Genomic DNA, 16,088 nt, shown 5'->3' on the forward strand with positions numbered 1-16,088 from the left:
ACAGTCTGTAGAATGGTACTCTTACTTTTGAATTAAGTCCAATTGATCATCCTCACCCTACATGGAAGATGGAATGGGAAGCTTCACCTGAACCAATTCCCAGATTTCATTGTCGCCCTCACCCCATACTTATCTCTGTTATAAACAAGGCAGAGCTTCGTGGTAGTAGTGTGGCCAAAATATCTGTGCTGAGGTATTTGTGCTGGCACATGCCAGCATGTCTACATGTCATGTAGGCAAAAAACGTTTTCCTCCCAACCTTGTGAAACTTCAGCTGGAATTTTCTTAACTGCAGGATGAAGTTAATATCCTGCACAAACAGTAGGAATTTGGAGCTTTACAAACTGAAAGCATGACCTTGGTGTAGGAAGTAGAAAGTGATCCTAAATGTAAGGGCTGGTAAGAAGGCCTGCTTAAAAAAAGCAATATAATGAACAGCTGCTGTGATCTTGGACAGATTTTTCAGGAAGTACTTAGTGCTCATGGTGACCAGTAGGATTTATTTAGTGATGGTGTAAACAAAACATAAAATTCTGAATAAAGAAATTTAGAAACCACTTATGCTACAGATTCAGCAGTGCTGAAAGTGATAGCTGCTGGTCAGGAATTATGCCAGCTCTTTTATGTTTACAGTTTTCTTGATTCAAACATGTCCTGACATGTCTAGAATTATCTAGCAGTGCAGTTTTCTGGAATAAGTGAAGGCCAAAAATGGGAGAGACTCCGCTGAAATTATGGCATCCAGCTTTATAGGTTTGGTTCAACATTCTTGAGAAGATGTAAGAAGAGGTTCTCTGGTCCTTTTTCTTAGAGTTTATTGTTAGCAGCCAAAGATGAGGTATTTTTAGGCCAGTACTTATTTCTCAAAAAATGCTTTCAACCTTGGAAAGTTGGTTTATATATAAATAAACTCCTCCATGCGTTCCCATCTGGTAACTTTTGAAATCTTCAGATTTGTTCACTGAAGCATGCTTCCTTTCCATCTCCCTCACCAATTTCCCTGCTGCAGAGCGCTGAAATTGGGAAGAGTCTGCTAGCTTTATGTCCCCAGTGACACATCCTTTTCTCTCTACCCCAGTCCAATCTAAATTGGATCCTTTCCTAGGAGTGCAGAGAAATGAGGGGTAAATAGGCTGAGTGATGCCACACTGGAAGCTGTATAGCTGTTGATGTAAATATCCTGGGAGTCCCAGACCACACCTGACAACAAGGGCCAGGTGCTTCCCTGCCTCCTGAATGGCAGTCTGGGTTGTTCTGCTCAACAGTATCCAAGAGGGCATCCATGGCAGAGCAGATGTAACAAGGTAATGTGAGTCTCATTTTTATGCCCAGCCTCTGTTTGAATCTGCTGTGCCTGAGGTTCTCATGGTTGCAGTATGTTAAACCTTTCCTAAGGAGCAACCTTGTGTCCCTTCTGACATGTTGTTCTTTGACCTGAGATTGCTTGATGCTCTTGGCTGCAGAGCTGCTGGTTAGCTGGAACATTTTGTCTTGTGAATGATTCCTGTAAAGGGCAGTTACAAAGTGTTGTGGTGTGTGTGCTGCTTGGTCGAGGGTTCACAGGTTTCCTTAGTTCAGTGTTAAATGTTAAATGTTTTATATGTTTTTAGCTTATTCTATATTAAGTTCTATATGCCTAAGATGGCACCTGTCCCAGGCCCCCCTCCCCCATTTCTTCCCTCAGCCACCCCTGTCAGTCTTTTAGTTGCTTAGTTACTCCCGCCTTTTTGTTGCAATTTTTATATCAATCTTTTAACCCTTCCTTAGTTTCCTTGGTTACCCTCTGACCCCTCCTATGTTGCCATGCCAACCCCCCTGCCCGTCACCTCCTGTCCGCTCCCCTAGCCCCAGAATCTTCCATCTGGGGCCGAGGGTGATTGGGCAACCCCCAAGTCCCCCCCCATGCTCTGCCATGATTTGTTATTATGTTTTGTCTATTAGGTTATAATGTTCCGTTATTGGTCTGGGGGCGAGCTTCTTCCTCCCCCTGGCCACCCTTTATAAGTTGCTTCAGTCTCCGCCCTTTTGGGCAGATCTCCGCAGGTTTCCTATGTGTCTGTACCCCTCACCTTCCCCTTCATTAAACCCCCCGCTGCTGAGATCTGCCTGCCTCCTGTCCATCATTACGCGACTTTCATCAGCTGTTGCCAGAAGGCTTCACTTCAGTCCGGACTGAGGCAGCCTATCCCCTTACGCTGGGAAGGGCTCAGTCCGCATCTGACTGCTGCTGGTGTGCGCGTGGCACTGGCCGGGCTTTCTCTTCCTGCAGATGCAATGAAGACCCAGCTGGGTCCGTGTATGGGTTTCATGCTCAGCATTACAGTTGAACCTCTCTGTGTTTCCTCTTATGTCTGCACATTACTTTTGAACTGAGCTTTCAGTGGAGTTTGAGTGCAGAAGATGGAATTCGGTTCGGGTCGGATTTTTTATGGCCATTAGGTTTTGTCTAAAAATGGGAACTAAGTTATGGGATCCCTTATGTGACATGTTGTTCCAAGTGTACAGTCAGTCTTCCTGACCCATTATTTTTGGGCTGTGTTGGGTGTCAAGCAAACATTGCAGCCACTTTACACTTTGCCCACAATAGATTTGGCTTGGTTACAGAGGATGCCTTTGGAAATGGAAATATGCAAACTCTTGGTGCTTAACTATTAAAACTTTTGTGGTGTTTGCCCCACTGTCCCAGGAAAAGTGTGTAAGCACATCATTGCATGCTGCATTCCCCTACCAGTATCTTCTGAGCAGAAGGTTTGTGGAGAAAAAAGGGAAAGGAATATAACAAAACTATTGGGGTACAACTTTCTCATGTAGGTAGCCTTAGGTATTTTCCATACACAAGAGACAAAGAAACAAAAAAAGAAGGTGTTGGGGGTAAGGCACCTGGCTGTGAAAAAGGTCTGTGGGTTCACCTCCCCCAGAGCTAAATTGTGGTAGTGCAGGCTCTGGCCTAGCTAGGAAAATGGACTGCAGGGGCAAAAGGCACCACAGGCGAAGCAAGAAGTCTTAATGGCAATAGGAAGTATTCAACCTCTTTGTATCAACTGTGCACCATTGTAAAACTGAATCCAAAGCTGCTGAGACAATGGCTGAGCCTTTGCATGACCTTCAGAAAAGCAGGTAGTGAAACACTTTATTTGGTGTATGGAGGCAGGAAGGAAGAAGGTCCAGAGGATCTTGAAGTATATTTGGGTATTATCTGAAGTATCTTTTCAGCCAGTATGCAATCTCAGTCCTGAACACAGCATACTGTACAAGTGACAGTAAAGAAGTGACAAGCCAAGGACAGCATGTTACCTGGGAGTGGGAATTGTACTTTTGTTGCTTAGATGGACTTTGTAAAGCACTGGTTGCCTGCAGGGCATTAAAACATCTTTTCCTTCTAAAGCTCAGAAATTATCAGTGTTTGAGAAATGTGACGGAGGTGGCTTGCACATTCCTCCTTGCAACATGGCGAGCCTAGGAAGACAGACAGCGCAGTTTTGTTTGTTCATTTTTCTGAGATATTTCCAGTATTGCTTGTATTCTGGGATAAGGAGAGAAGAGAGTACACAGAAAGGGGAGATTGTGTCACCAGATCCTAAGACAGGAGTGAAAACTCCCAGATTTCTTTGGCTGTATCATAGTTGACTGCAGTTTTCTTTGAAAGTGGTTGGCTTATGTTACAGAGACTCTAGTCCAGGCTGTGAGTTTTCACTGAATAGGCACTGATTAAATTCCAAAGGATCTTGTAGATGTTTGAAAAGGTTATCTCTGCATGCAGAACAAGTACCTCATACTGCTGGGATCCCCCTCATAGCAGAGATTGCCAGCCCTTGATATACCCATATGTAGCTAAGCCTTTACATGAGAGAACAAATACTGTACTGGTCAAATGTTTCTTTAGAGTAACTGAGCTAACAATCTGGCTTAGGTTTTTTACCATGTATTAAGTTATTAAAAACTAATTTTGTAAGCAAACAACTCTTGTTTTGACTCAGTTTCACATCAGAATAATCTGTCTAGGTGTATTCTTTGCTTATATTCATACTCAAATATTGAATTTCACCTATGTTTTACACCATAGCCAGGATGTCCTATAAGGAAATATAAGGCTATTGTAATTTAAAAAGCCAGAGGCTACTGATAAGCCCGATATTAAAAGGAATAAAAATCCAGTGGCAATCAGTTAAAATATATTTTGTTTAATCTTGGTTGGAGTGTGGGAACCATCTCTGCTTGCTAATGTGTCATGGCGAGTGCCTTAATTGCTCCTCTTTTTGTCCTTTGATGCAAAGGTGAGGAAAATATCTTTGGTTTATTTTTGGCATGTATCTAGTAATTGGAAGTGAATCAAGTTTTGAAAGAAGCATTTCATTTTCTTGCGTATATTCAGCATGAGATGAAACAAAGTGAATTTTGTTGTGGCTTTCTAAGGCAGTGGGAAATCCCAGAGTTGTGTTTATTTCAGTATCAGTTGAGTGGTTTGCTTCAACACCAAAAAACTCAGAATATGCTTTGAGGCACTGTGCTATTGCTTTAGTTGTGCTCTGCAAAGACCAAGTACATGCCCTCATGCCTTTCACTATCCAGGGAAGAAGTTTTCTGGGGGAGGAGTGTGTATGAATATGCTGGGAAACAGCCTCCTTTCTGGTTAGTGTCTGGCCAAAGTGCTCTGTATTTTTGGGCAAGGTGTGCTTATATTGCACAGTCTCTGGGCTGGCTGATGTGTGCTACCCTCCCAGATGACTGTTCTCCCCCAGAGAGGTTAACAGGCTGCTCTGCTCTGGAGTGCCATGACAGAGGCTGCTCCTGCCTCTCCCTGCATCAGCAGAGCAGGGCTGCAGTGTGTAGCTGCTCAAAGGCTGCTGCTGCTGAGACGGTGCCCAAACACTCCCACAGGAATGGCATGAGACTGTGTCAGGGGAGGTTTAGGTTGGATATTAGAAAAAGGTTCTTCCCCCAGAGGGTGGCTTGGCACTGGAACAGGCTCCCCAGGGCAGTGGCTGCCGCACCAGCCTGACGGAGCTCAAGGAGCTTTTGGACAATGCTGTCAGGCACATGGTGTGACTCCTGGGATGTCCTGTGCAGGGCCAGGAGTTGGACTCGGTGATCCTTGAGGGTCCCTTTCAGCTGAGCATATTCCGTGGTTATGTATGTGCAAAGATATGCCTGCCAGTAGCTATAAAACCCTAAAATAGAATATGTAGTGTGTTGCCTTTCTCAGTCACTCATTTCTGTGGGGTACTTACTGTTACAGTATCCACAAAGAAGTGCCATCGTGGTACCAGGATGCATTGGGGTAAACTGCTGTTTTGGGGCTCCTTATGTGGAAACCTCCATTTGTTATTCCATAGCACTTCACACCTGCATGCACAAGTGTGCTTTCCATTGCTCCAGAGGCTGGTCCTGGTGGCTTTGGCTGCAGCCCTGGCATGCCATACTTTTATGTGCTTCCTCTCAGCATTTCCATGCAAATTGGGGGTTTCAACCTCTAGCCACATAGGAAATACAATCAGTTATGGTAGTTGTCTGTCTGAAAGTTGGTGTAAATGGCTTGCTTGCCATCACACAGGTACTTTGTAGTGAAGCCTCCTGGCATACTAATGCAGCAAGCAATTACTTGAATCTTAAAATCATCTTTCTTTTCCCACTTCTGACTCATACAGAAGGCAGCTTCTGCAACAGAGTGGAAAGGGACAAGCAGACAGTAGAGTCTCCTTCACCACCTGACTCTGCCTTCCTCCCCATGCAGACCTATCTCATATGCAGAATGAGGCAGAGCCCCCAGGGGAAAAATAGCATCTAATCACAGCACTGGAAGCAGAGCGCTTATGCACGCAGGTGCTGGTGCAAGGTCACACAGCCTCCAATTTGCGTTCTATTTCTGAAGCCTGGAGTACTCAAATGACATTTTTCCTTCCTTCTTTCCCTCCTGCTCCCAAACCTTGTTTACTATATATCTAACTGCTCAAGGCCTGATGATTCTGTCATCTTTATTCATAAGTTGGTGAGAAGAAAAGATGGAAGCTAGACCTAAGCTACAGTCAGTGTTTTATTAGCTTACAAACTCTGCTTACAAGGGAGGCTTGCGAGTGACCATTGCTAGAGGGTGAAAAGCCTTTTGGCCAAACCCAAGCAAGTGCAAGTCCTGAGCTGCAGCTCTCCGGGTGATAACTTTGCTGTTTGTCAGAAGGTAATACTTGTTAAGTCCCCTCTATCTTTCCTTATTATCCTGTTGAGATAAAGCTGAAGTTTTATGTAAATAAGTCTAAGAGGGAAGGGGCTTAAAAGTAAAGTCTTAGTGTTTAAATCTGTAAGAATTTTACCACTGCGTGTGATGCATGCAATTCAAAAAACTAGAACACTACAGCCATGTAGTGTAATAGATGGATGTAAAAGTGGGGGTTGCTCCACAACCTAAGAAGCATGGGGCTTGTCTTACACAAACTAGAGTGTCCCCTACACCATCACCTCTCCTGAGTTCTTCCATTTCTCAGAACTTAAGATTGAAAGTAATTAGAGGAGAGATAGAAGGAATGGTCCTAATCTTTGGGAACTATTTTCCATTCACTGAAATGTGATAACAATTTTAGATCGGGTAGCTGAAGTCTGGCATTAGTCTCTGTCTGTTGTTCTGTGATAACATTTTCCTGGGTTTCTCCCAGACTCATTAAACATCATCAGTCCCAGGAAAATCTAACAAGGACATGTACTCAGATGAGAGCTCTGCTGGACTGAAATATTAAACTATGAACATTCATAGCACTGATAGAAGCTGGCAATTTTTTTTTGGATAGTTGCACTCATGCTTCACAGCTCAGGGATTCCATGGGCTACTGATGCCAGCTGGGCTTTGGTAAGTTCTGGGCTCAGGCATTTAGGTCAAACCTGTTTTACTGCTGTCTAGAATAGTTGCTTTCCACTGTTCATGCATATGGCCAGCTTCCCTTTCATTCAGTAAAGTACTGTGTAGCAATTAAAAATATCACAATAGCTTTAGGCTTTTTCTTGGTCTCTGCATATTATTCTTCTATGTAAAGGTCTCTGTAACCTCTTTAGGGCTTTCTGGGGAAGGAGGTGAGATTTTTTTTTACAGGTGTGTAGTCTAAACTGCCATATGAATCTTTTAGTGTATATATAAACAACACTATTTACCATAAAGAGCTCAACAACTAAAGTAGTACTTGCTGCATGCCCTTTTGAGGTAATCTTTGCTGCTTGGCTCAGTTAGAGTACAAACATTCTTCCTTCTTTGCAATGTTTTTGTGTCCATAAAGGGCAAGAAAGGATAAGAAAGGATGTGTTTATTTTTACCCATTTAGAAAGGGATAAAGCTTAGATCAGATCTGGGACTTGAGTTCAGCACTTGAGTAGCAACACTTACAAAGGCTGATCGAGACAAGTGAAATTGGATTTTGTTATCTTGTGTTAAAGGCTCTGGCATGCTCATATCTTTAAAGCATTAAAAGCTAAATGCCCTCAGATTCAATATCCTTTAGGCAGGAGAAATGCTAATGTGAATGTTAGCTACAAGCCTATTTTGCTATGAAACTCCATGAACTCGTTGAAAATGTTTTTCCAACATCTTAAAACTATTAATACCTTGACTAAAAAAATTATTTGGAGATATTGCTGCACATTGATGATGCATTTTTAATAACCCTGCCTAGGAAAGAGAATATTGGCTGGTTTATGCAGACTCAAGTGGGTCAATAAGTGTGTAACAGATGCATGTGACATGTTGGAAAACCGCTTACAGAACAATAGCCAAGGTCACTCCTTGTCATGTCTGCAGCGTGTGGCAGAACTGCAGAGCCAGAATTCCCTCTCCTGCTCTTCCAGACAGGAGAAATGTGAACTCCTCTTCACAGAGCCATGCATAAATGGATTGCCTTCAGAGGAGGAGGACTCGGTGGCAGGAGCTGGTTACTATGGCTATATGCATTGCTCACTCTAAATGGGGGAATCAAGCCAACAATCACTGTATACATTAGCTATATTTGTATATGAAGGAAGCTCATAGCCAGCAGCTGTGTGAAGGTGTCGTGATGAAAATCCAACTTGGCTCATGCCAGTCAAGGACTTGGTGACTTTCATGCCTTTAAAGCAGTGCAGACTGAAAGCAGCAAAATCTAGGCACCGTCGGATCAGGTCCTTTGTCCTCCTTAAGCCTTTGTTTTGCTCTACAGAAAAGTTTATTCTTTTCTGTGCCCCTCGTCATCATAGAACAGTCCAGGTAGGAAGGGACCTGGGAAGATCCTCTGGTCTACCCTGTCATGGGAAAGGGAGCCCAGGTGGAATTGTACAGCACCTGGTCCAATCACATCCTACAGCTCTCCAGCAATGGAGTCTGTCCTCTATCCCTGGGGTGGAAATGGCAGGTCATGATTCTGGCTTGGAAATTATGGAGGTGTTAGCAAGCCTGGGCTCTGGGATACAGAATATGACAAAAAAAACTCCTAACTGTGTTGGCTTCATAGTCCAGCCTGCAGCCAGCTACTTGTTGGGCTGTCATTGGAGCCACTTCCCCTTTGACAAATGGCATTGGAAATCATCAGTGAAGACAAAAGTAGCTGTGGGTGGTGAGACATCTGTAGCACAAACACAGCCTTATTTTTGTTGCTTACAAATTTAAAGTCCTTTGCCTTTCCTTTTTGAAACTACCCGCTGAAGCTAGAGTTTCTGTGGGTGCTTAGCAAATTTTGTTGCAGGGTGGCTGTCAGAGCAGGCCACTGGTTTTTCCCTTAATCCAGTGCTGCATACAGAGGTAATGTTTGATAAGTGAGGGGTTAAGCCAAGGATGTTACCACCAAAGGCTTGCTGAAACACTTGTTCCTGTCTCCAGTGCACAGATTTTCATGCACGTGGGAGCAGTGGGCTTGGGAATGCTCAGGAGCTGATTTATAGCACACAGCCCAAGCCGATGGAGCACTTCTATTACCTGCTGTCACTTGTAATTCCACTGTTGAGGCTGAAGAGTGTTTTGCACTTCAAACAGGGGCTGGATCTTTAATCCCAATGGAAAATAGAGCATATTTGCTCTATATTTGCTGCAGATGTAAAAGCTTGCCTTTTAAACATGAATTAGGTTGTTGCAATCTACAAATATTTTAATTAGCCTGAGTTCAAATTAATTAAAAACTGTCATGTAAAGAATTAAGCACTTGCAGGTTTTACAGAGTTTTGAATGATCTTAATGGAACAAAAAAGACACTTGGAACTTTCCATATAATTAAAAATAATTGAAATCTTTTGCCTGCCCATATATTAATAAATCAGCTAATAATTAAGCTAAGTTATTAGCAGTGGCTGTATTTAATGTTACATCTAGAGTATAGCCTAGAAAAATTTTAACTAGTTCCACCATGAAACTGGAAACAATGCAATTTACCATCATTCTTCTTCAGTGGCTGGGATGTCACTCGTGGGAGAGACAGAGAGCACACAGACTTTTACTGGTGGATTAGCTGTGTCACTTAGCTTTAGTCTTGAAAGGTTAAATGGCTCAATGGTTGAATAGCTTGCATGTTTCTGCTTGAAATGTCCCCCATGCCACTGAGACCTTGTCTGCTGCTGGGAACAAGGGAGAATCCCAAAGAACATTTGTTGCTGGTAGGATCCCTCCAGCATTTCTTTGTATATGTTCTCCCTTTAGTGAAAAAAATGCCCTAACTGGTATTAAAAGCCAAATCTGTGTGGAATGGGCTGCTTTGTGTGAGGCTTCAGTCAGGCAAACCAGGAGCCAGCCCCTTTAGAGTTTGGTGGCTGCTGGTTGTCTTATGCTTCTCCACTGGCTCTGCCCTTAAATAGCACTCTGTTCCTCCAGAAGGACATAAATCTTGTACAGGAACCCCAGCTGGTGCCTCTCATTCAGTCTCCACACAGACATTTTGAAATAGGAGCTTCCTGGAAGGGAGGAAAAAAAAGCCAGATAAAATGAATGAACGCTAGTGATTACTCATTCAATAAATCCAGAATGATGGAATCAGCTCTAAAAAGTCTCATAGGAATACAAACAGATCCCTTAGTCACAATCTGTCCTTGCTGTGCCACATCACGAAGACTTTTTGAAGACTGTAGCTGCATGTTTCTTATTTCAATTCAGTTGGGTTCCTTTTGATCTCATCTCTTAATTTCCTGGATTAGTGATGCTTGGTTGGAGGCTATTGGGGGCAACATCATTGTCATATTCCTAACTGTTATTCTGTCCTTAATATTTTACTTCAAACTGAGCACATAAATGCTGGGTTGGATTTACTTAGGCTGGCTGATCAGAAATACCATTGGTGGGGGAGGATGGTATATATCCTCTCTGTATTTGCATTTTTCATATTAATGATCTTTTCTTATCATCAGTTCACACAGAATTTTCAGCTTTTATTTAGGGACTCTAATCCTTTATGGCTGGGAAGATATTCTCTTAGCAAGTACAGAATTCCTTTTTTTTTGATATTTGAAATCTCCAAAGAAACAGGTAAACATGGCAAGTTCTGAATCTTGTCAATTATGTCAGTGTTTAATATCTTTCATCAGGTTGCAGCAGCAACCAAGGTGAAGTGTCCACACTTGTTTCATTGAGGGGTTTCTGGGGGGAGGAAGGGGATATCTTTGAAGACATTAATGAATAAAGGAGGAATAAGATTGAAACAAATCCCTGCTAGCTATTCTTTTTTGCCCATATCTGGTTGTCTTGGTTTGTAAAAGTGGAGCCACAAGCAATGAGGTCTGTTCTGCCATGTGCCTTCCCCCAAGTCCAAGAAGGGAAAGGTGTGAAGGGAGATCACACGTCACCTCCTAGACCATCTTGTCCTTAGGTGAGGGCAGAGAGGGAAAGGAGGTGACACTGAGGAAGACCAAATGCTCTGAATTTGCTCAGGTATTGCTGAGTGACTGGTTTGGATTTTCTTGGAATGGCCCCACTCTGAGCAGCCGTGGTGGCTGGCCCCCCGTGCCCCCACACACACGTGCTCCCCGTGCTCGGCTCCTTGCGGCTGGACTGGACAGTGGGACACAGACAGGAACCCCATCCAGTGAGGGAGCACAGGGCCAAAATTCCTTTCTATTGCTAATACCTCTGCACTTCTGGTTCTGATAACAGTGGTAGAAGACACTTACAGGAGATAACAGGATTATGGCAGGCGTTGCTGAGTCCCAGAGCTTGGCTGTTGTGAAGGCACTCAGGCTGCCCTTTTTTCCATGTCACGACTTTATCAGTGATTCAGGGTCAGGGGTGTGGAGTTCATCTCAGCAGAGCCCCATGTGATGTGTCACACATTGTTACTGCTAACAAACAGGCTGTGGTATCAGGAATGGGGAGAGTGTGGAAGGTTGTTTCATTTGTCCTTTTGGACCTCTTCCCATAAGCTTCATACTTTTCTTTAAACTGTCATTAAAACACATCTTGAATCTGTAGTCTGAAAAACTGTATCCTTTCTGGTTAGGGAAATATTTGAGTTTGAACTTTGAACTTCATGCATATGCTATGAAAAAAATCAGTAAGACCTGTCTGCCTTGCCTGAGTATGGGACAGAATGGTGCCTACTACTTAAATGTCATTTGGTTTATTATTTCTGGGGAATGGATCTATACATCTGCTTTCTGATTAGTTCTCTCATTGAAATAAATTCTGCTCATTTAATGGGCATGCTTTTTACCTGACAAGGTACAGACATCCTGGTGTGGCAGTAGAAAACTGTAAGCAGTTCAAGTGTATTCAGGATAGTTTTCCACTTGTTGCAAATAGCTAAAACACAAGTCTGTGTGTCCAGTGAAGAGTGAGCCAAATCTTCCTTCAGTGTAACTGGAAGTATAAAGGGCATTGCTATTGCCTTTGAATGTATCTACCTATTCTGCTGTGAACAACAGTGCCAATTAGTGCATTGCTCCTTACACGTGCGGCACCTAAAATCTGCTCCTCTCATTCTTCATTCAGAATAAACTGCTTGGGTGAGAAACAACTTGCCATTCACTTTTACACAAGTAAAATTCCTACTTTTAAAACCAAGTAAGTGTGACAAAGATGACCCATGTGGTGAGAAGCCTGTCTGCCCACGGAGAAGGGTGGGGCTTGCTCCGAGGCACTGTCAAATTCTTACAGCTCTATTGCCTGGACTCTTCTCCTGGTCCAACAGCATGACCATGAGCACACTGCCTAGTCCTTCTTTGAAGGTAATCTTCTTGTAACTCCACACAGAGAAATAGTGGGAATTGAATGCCTCATTGTTTATATGGATATAGCCCCTACATTTGCCTCAGTTTCCTTTTCCTAGAAAGGTGACAGCAATTCCGGCATCACACCATTTATTTAATTTGATTTTCCTTCTGATCATGATGTCTTGCATATCTTGAAATATGAAGGTGTCAGTAATGGATAAAGGTAGGCCTCCAGGACATGCTGGCAATCCAATGGAAATCACCTGGACTTTAGGTCTGCAGTTCCTTCTCTGTGGTTCTGGTGCACATTTGGGTGATGACAGCAGGGGAGATTTTTCTGCTCTGGAAAATCCCTGTTCATCAACTGCAGTACAAGAAGAATCAGAGAGTCTACCAGGACCGTATTGCTTGACAGGCAAGAGGCAGAATGATCCAACTCAAAAACATACAGTTTCCTTTTCTTTTCTCTTTTTTTTCCCTTATTTTTATATAGCATATTTTCACACCCGAAAATAGTCTATATTTTTCTCAAAGTTCTGTGTTAAATATTTTAGCCTCCTGCTGTAAGTTTGGATCCTCAGAAACACATCAGGTTGTTTTTTAAAACATGATATACATTTTTCTATAGCTATATAAAAAAAATGTTATTTTGTTGCCCTTGTTGCAGGAGTTATTGTTTGGATCTCACTCTTCTCTAGCAGAAGCAAGGCACAGCTACCAGACCTGCAGAAGGGCATCTAGAAAGGTGAGATGGAATGACAGTGTACACCCACAGAGTGGTAAACAGACTTTCAACCAAGATTGTTCCCAAATGCTCTGCTGGTGGAGAGATTTGAATAGATGAACCTGCTGGTGAGAAGTTGCTGTGGGACATGCTGCATAGATCCAAATCCAAGGTTTTCTGTTGAGTGAGTTTTGATGAAAATGATTTACTCAGCTGGGTTGGTGATCTTGTCAAATGAGTTCTTTAGTGCTTTCATGCTGCTGAGCTACTGGTATTTAAAATGAAGCTTCAGAGGGGCCCAGTGAGGCAGGGCATGTGTTCCATTCCTGTTCAGCATTTTTACAGCAATCTAGCTTTGCATCATCATACTGGATATGTTAATATTTTCTTTCCCTTTTCTTTTCTAGACCATTGGGTGAGACTGAAATGCATATAACAACATACCTAGCAGATACTTTGGCTTTGTGCAAGAAGCCTCAAGTATATGATCTGATATTCTTTTGTTCCATCTCCTTCATTATTTTTTTCCTGTAAAGACAAAGTGTATATTTCAGTTACAAAAGAAAAAAAAAGATAAAGAAAAAAATATTTGAAATCAACTAAAGTCAATTCTGTTACAACAGAATTGGCTGCTGCTGGGGATCCAGTGTGACTCTGAAGAGGATTGTGCTTGTAGCCTCACTGGAGATCTCAGCTGCTGTTGTGCTTTTTATCACCGTTGTGACAAAATTGGTTGTCCTCTTCAAAGGCAATGCCGGGCTAGTCTTGGTGATGGTGTCTCCATGTGTTTTGGTCTCGGTAGGTAGTGCAACCTTTCTCCAGTGGCATCCATAGGTTCCTCTGGGTGATCCAGCACAGCCTTTTCTCACCATCCCTCTCTCCTGTAACTCCTGTCATCTCATCACTCCTGCCTCTGCCCTCCCGGAACAGCTCCCCCCTTTCCCATCTTGCCCCACTGTGCGTCTCCAGAAATTACCCCGGCGTCAGACGCGATGTGCCCGTGCAGAGGAGAGGCTGAGCCCGATGTGCTCGGGGGGGTTTGCTGGGGGCATGACTTCAGCTCCAGCATCGGGGGAGCACAGCAGGGGGAGTCTGCCACGGCTCAGCTGTGCTACAGCAGCACTGGCAGGGTCAGTTCTGCAGGTCTCCAAGGAAGAGGCTGTTTTATCTGGTACTGAGCTCTAAGCGTGGAACATCACAGCTGGGAGGGGAGAGGTTTAGAAAATGGACTTGTTTTCACATTTATAAGTCTATATATATGTATGTATAGATATTTATAGATATACACACAGATGTATAAATATATATGTGTGTCTCTCCTATATATACACTTACATGCACACACTAGCCAGTCATATTGCTGATGGAGAGAAGGATGTCACATCAATGTCATGTCAGTTTTTGGAGGTGTTTAAATTCAACTGACAAAAAGTGTCAAATCATTAGGCCATGTGAAAAGCACAGACTTGTGCTTTTTCAGGCAGAAAGTAATACTCCTGGAAATAAATTTTCTTTAAAAACTGGCCTTAATATTTCAAGAAGCTTTGCTGACTGAATTTTCAGCAGAGGAGACCAGCCCAGTGTATCTGTATTTGGAAAGAAATAATGTTTTGTTGTTGCTTACAGAATGTAAATGCTGAAACCTCACACAGTCTCCTTCCTGCAGTGTTTTCCTGCTAAATTAACATCATGACAATCACATTGGGTTTATTCCGTCAGCACTTGCAAAGTTAATAAAGTATCCCCATGACAATTGTTTCACCAATTAAACTGTCTGTGCATGTTTTAGTGTAGCTTGTAGTTGGCGTAAGGTAAACAAAAGATAGCAAACAATCCTTGACTGAAAGTCGAGTTATGACTCATAGAGTTACAGCAGCGAAAAATTGAAAAATCACAAAACCTCCTGTGCATGAATATTTTACTTCTTTCCCCCTCAGCTCACCTGAAAAATAAGCTTCCACGGCAGCAAAACCAGACAATCAGCAACTACCCCTACCCATACCTGAAGGGCAGGCTCTGAATCCTTGAAGGTAAAATATAAAAAAGACAAAAAAAGGCAAGTTGTCTTGCAGAAGCTTGTCACCAGGAGCTAGAATATGTTGTGTCTGAAGACCTAGGAGTATTTTAGGACAGCGCTGCCTATTAAAATGGAAATGTGATTTTCAGGCTGCTTGAGCAGACAGAGTGCATCATAGTCAGAGGCTGAAGTAGGCTAATGAAGTGCCCTGTCTTTGAAGTCAGATTGCGTAATAGAAACCCCAGAGAGACGCTTAGAAGGTTTCTTTTTTGCCTTGCATTGATCAAGACTAAAATACTTCTGCTATTAGCTTCGGAAAGGTTTAATGGAATTGGTGGTGGGACTACAGTAATTCCAATGACGTGCTATGCAAACAAATGCTCCGTTAATGAATACTCAAAAGATTAACCTGAACTGCCTACATGCATTATTAGTGCTTTTAACCCCCTGCCTTCCCCCGGTGGTTATGGATAATGCAGAGTAGTTTAAGGTGAGGTGTGGGAGGGAAACCCAAAACTCATTAATGGCAATTAGGCTATATGATGGTTGGGAAAATGAGGCACTGCAATTCTCAAAACATGCCATTAATCTCTGACCTGGTGGGCAGGGTGAGATGCTCAAGATCATCGGAGATGGAAAACTTCCAACAGAGCACATTGGTGGAGTGAGGGATGCAGTCAAAATTGGAGAAAGAAGAGTGATGAGGCACATGACAAAAGTCTTCTTTCCCTCCCCCAGTACATCTCCAGAACCAAAGAACTGAGATCATTTATTGAACTAGGCTCCCTTTTCATCTTCTTATTTTTCTTATTTTTCTTATGGCTGTGAGTCAGTCTGAGATTGATTTATCAGCGCTGTTAATCTGCTCTCAAAAGGCTGTCAGTCTCACTCCCAGAAGCCAAGCTCTCCCATTAAAAACCTGACCTATTTAAATGTTCTTAAGATACCATAATGATTGAATGTCAGCAGGGGAGAGGCAGCAGTGACAGCTCTGAAATGTTTATTGTCCCGGGCCGGACTAGGAGGGGAGCATGCCGCTGCAGCCCGGAGCGCTGTGCTTGGCATGGGATCAGAGGCTGAGAAACGGGCGCTGCCAAGCTAGGAAGATCGGCAATGCTCCTGTGGTTTAGAGGGTTAATGCTCTGAAGTCTCTGCTGACCCCATGCTGCTCAAAATTGGGAGAGGTGTCAGGGGTTTGCATGTTGATAGCAATAG

Source organism: Camarhynchus parvulus, chromosome 1 (genome assembly GCF_901933205.1).
Source record: "Camarhynchus parvulus chromosome 1, STF_HiC, whole genome shotgun sequence".
Lineage (NCBI taxonomy): Eukaryota > Metazoa > Chordata > Aves > Passeriformes > Thraupidae > Camarhynchus > Camarhynchus parvulus.